This window comes from Nothobranchius furzeri, chromosome 14 (genome assembly GCF_043380555.1).
Source record: "Nothobranchius furzeri strain GRZ-AD chromosome 14, NfurGRZ-RIMD1, whole genome shotgun sequence".
NCBI lineage: Eukaryota > Metazoa > Chordata > Actinopteri > Cyprinodontiformes > Nothobranchiidae > Nothobranchius > Nothobranchius furzeri.
Genome location: NC_091754.1, coordinates 5,091,322 through 5,095,751, shown reverse-complemented (window position 1 = coordinate 5,095,751; position 4,430 = coordinate 5,091,322).

The following is a 4,430-nucleotide window of genomic DNA, read 5'->3' as shown; positions in this document are numbered from 1 at the left end:
GAGTTGTAAGTGATCTGAACGTTTCAAGATGATCGCACTTTCCTAAGGGGGTCAAACCATGTCCCAAAGGTCACTGGATCAGGTGTCAATATAAAGAAGTAGTCCAGTTACACATTTGTGGGCTTATAACTTGGCTTCTGAATGTCCTAGAGAGATCAGGTTTGTTTTAGTATACTCCAGTCAACAGCCCCTACACCCACAAAAAGGAATGGAGTCATTAGCACTTATGGTTTTTAAATGGCACCCAGAATTATGTTGCACGAAGCACAATTTCACATCATTCTGGGTTCATTTGTGATAAAACAAGGTCCAATCAGGCTGAAACGTTACAGGAATGTAGAATCTATTGAGTTGTAAGTGATCTGAACGTTTCATGATGATCGCACTTTCCTAAGGGGGTCAAACCATGTCCCAAACGTCACTGGATCTGGTGTCACTTTAAAGAAGTAGTCCAGTTACACATTTGTGGGCTTATAACTTGGCTTCTGAATGTTCTAGAGAGGTCAGGTTTGTTTTAGTGTACTCCAATCAACAGCCCCTACAACCACAAAAAGGAATGGAGTCATTAGCACTTTTGGTTTGTAAATGGCACCCAGAATTATGTTGCACGAAGCACAATTTCACATCATTCTGGGTCCATTTGTGTGAAAACAAGGTCCAATCAGGCTGAAACGCTACAAGAAGGTAGAATCTATTGAGTTGTAAGTGATCTGAACGTTTCAAGATGATCGCACATTCCTATAGGGGGTAAAACCATGTCCCAAAGGTCACTGGGCCTGGTGTCACTTTAAAGAAGAAGTCCAGTTACACCTCTGTGGGCTTATAACTTGGCTTCTGAATGTCCTAGAGGGGTTAGGTTTGTTTTAGTGTACTCCAATCAACAGCCCCTACAACCACAAAAAGGAATGGAGTCATTAGCACTTATGGTTTGTAAATGGCACCCAGAATTATGTTGCACGAAGCACAATTTCACATCATTCTGGGTCCATTTGTGTGAAAACAAGGTCCAGTCAGGCTGAAACGTTACAGGAAGGTAGAATCTATTGAGTTGTAAGTGATCTGAACATTTCATGATGATCGCACTTTCCTAAGGGGGTCAAACCATGTCCCAAAGGTCACCGGATCTGGTGTCACTTTAAAGAAGTAGTACAGTTACACATTTGTGGTCTTATAACTTGGCTTCTGAATGTCCTAGAGAGGTCAGGTTTGTTTTAGTGTACTCCAATCAACAGCCCCTACAACCACAAAAAGGAATGGAGTCATTAGCACTTATGGTTTGTAAATGGCACCCAGAATTATGTTGCACGAAGCACAATTTCACATCATTCTGGGTCCATTTGTGTGAAAACAAGGTCCAATCAGGCTGAAACGTTACATGAAGGTAGAATCTATTGAGTTGTAAGTGATCTGAACGTTTCATGATGATAGCACTTTCCTAAGGGGGTCACACCATGTCCCAAAGGTCACCGGATCTGTTGTCAATTTAAAGAAGTAGTCCAGTTACACATTTGTGGGCTTATAACTTGGCTTCTCAATGTCCTAGAGAGATCAGGTTTGTTTTAGTGTACTCCAATCAACAGCCCCTACAACCACAAAAAGGAATGGAGTCATTAGCACTTATAGTTTGTAAATGGCACCCAGACTTATGTTGCACGAAGCACAATTTCACATCATTCTGGGTCCATTTGTGTGAAAACAAGGTCCAATCAGGCTGAAACGCTACAAGAAGGTAGAATCTATTGAGTTGTAAGTGATCTGAACGTTTCAAGATGATCGCACATTCCTATAGGGGGTAAAACCATGTCCCAAAGGTCACTGGGCCTGGTGTCACTTTAAAGAAGAAGTCCAGTTACACCTCTGTGGGCTTATAACTTGGCTTCTGAATGTCCTAGAGGGGTTAGGTTTGTTTTAGTGTACTCCAATCAACAGCCCCTACAACCACAAAAAGGAATGGAGTCATTAGCACTTATGGTTTGTAAATGGCACCCAGAATTATGTTGCACGAAGCACAATTTCACATCATTCTGGGTCCATTTGTGTGAAAACAAGGTCCAGTCAGGCTGAAACGTTACAGGAAGGTAGAATCTATTGAGTTGTAAGTGATCTGAACATTTCATGATGATCGCACTTTCCTAAGGGGGTCAAACCATGTCCCAAAGGTCACCGGATCTGGTGTCACTTTAAAGAAGTAGTCCAGTTACACATTTGTGGGCTTATAACTTGGCTTCTCAATGTCCTAGAGAGATCAGGTTTGTTTTAGTATACTCCAATCAACAGCCCCTACAACCACAAAAAGGAATGGAGTCATTAGCACTCATGGTTTGTAAATGGCACCCAGAATTATGTTGCACGAAGCACAATTTCACATCATTCTGGGTTCATTTGTGTGAAAACAAGGTCCAAACAGGCTGAAACGTTACAGGAAGGTAGAATCTATTGAGTTGTAAGTGATCTGAACGTTTCATGATGATAGCACTTTCCTAAGGGGATCAAACCATGTCCCAAAGGTCACCGGATCTGGTGTCAATTTAAAGAAGTAGTCCAGTTACACATTTGTGGGCTTATAACTTGGCTTCTGAATGTCCTAGATAGATCAGGTTTGTTTTAGTATACTCCAAGCAACAGCCCCTACAACCACAAAAAGGAATGGAGTCATTAGCACTTATGGTTTGTAAATGGCACCCAGAATTATGTTGCACGAAGCACAATTTCACATCATTCTGGGTCCAATTGTGTGAAAACAAGGTCCAATCAGGCTGAAACGTTACAAGAAGGTAGAATCTATTGAGTTGTAAGTGATCTGAACGTTTCATGATGATCGCACATTCCTATAGGAGGTCAAACCATGTCCCAAAGGTCACCGGATCTGGTGTCAATTTAAAGAAGTAGTCCAGTTACACCTTTGTGGGCTTATAACTTGGCTTCTGAATGTCCTAGAGAGATCAGGTTTGTTTTAGTATACTCCAATCAACAGCCCCTACAACCACAACAAGGAATGGAGTCATTAGCACCTGTGGTTTTTAAATGGCACCCAGAATTATGTTGCACGAAGCACAATTTCACATCATTCTGGGTCCATTTGTGTGAAAACAAGGTCCAAACAGGCTGAAATGTTACAAGAAGGTAGAATCTATTGAGTTGTATGTGATCTGAACGTTTCAAGATGATCGCACTTTCCTAAGGGGGTCAAACCATGTCCCAAAGGTCACCGGATCTGGTGTCAATTTAAAGAAGTAGTCCAGTTACACATTTGTGGGCTTATAACTTGGCTTCTGAATGTCCTAGAGAGATCAGGTTTGTTTAGTATACTCCAATCAACAGCCCCTACAACCACAAAAAGGAATGGAGTCATTAGCACTTATGGTTTGTAAATGGCACCCAGAATTATGTTGCACGAAGCACAATTTCACATAATTCTGGGTCCATTTTTGTGAAAACAAGGTCCAATCAGGCTGAAACGTTACAAGAAGGTAGAATCTATTGAGTTGTAAGTGATCTGAACGTTTCATGATGACCGCACATTCCTATTGGGGTCAAACCATGTCCCAAAGGTCACCGGGCCTGGTGTCACTTTAAAGAAGTAGTCCAGTTACACCTTTGTGGGCTTATAACTTGGCTTCTGAATATCCTAGAGAGGTCAGGTTTGTTTTAGAGTACTCCAATTAGCAGCCCCCATTACCACTAAAAGGAATGGAGTCATTAGCACTTATGGCTTTTAAATGGCATCCAGAATTATGTTGCATGAAGCACAATTTCACATCATTCTGGGTCCATTTGTGTGAAAACAAGGTCCAATCACGCTGAAACGTTACAGGAAGGTAGAATCTATTGAGTTGTAAGTGATCTGAACATTTCATGATGATCGCACTTTCCTAAGGGGGTCAAACCATGTCCCAAAGGTCACCGGATCTGGTGTCACTTTAAAGAAGTAGTCCAGTTACACCTTTGTGGGCTTATAACTTGGCTTCTGAATATCCTAGAGAGGTCAGGTTTGTTTTAGAGTACTCCAATTAGCAGCCCCCATTACCACTAAAAGGAATGGAGTCATTAGCACTTATGGTTTTTAAATGGCACCCAGAATTATGTTGCATGAAGCACAATTTCACATCATTCTGGGTCCATTTGTGTAAAAACAAGGTCCAATCAGGCTGAAACGTTACAAGAAGGTAGAATCTATTGAGTTGTAAGTGATCTGAACGTTTCAAGATGATCACACTTTCCAAAGAGGGTCAAACCATGTCCCAAATGTCACCGGATCTGGTGTCAATTTAAAGTAGTCCAGTTACACATTTGTGGGCTTATAACTTGGCTTCTGAATGTCCTAGAGAGATCAGGTTTGTTTTAATGTACTCCAGTCAACAGCCCCTACAACCACAAAAAGGAATGGAGTCATTAGCACTTATGGTTTTTAAATGGCACCCAGAATTATG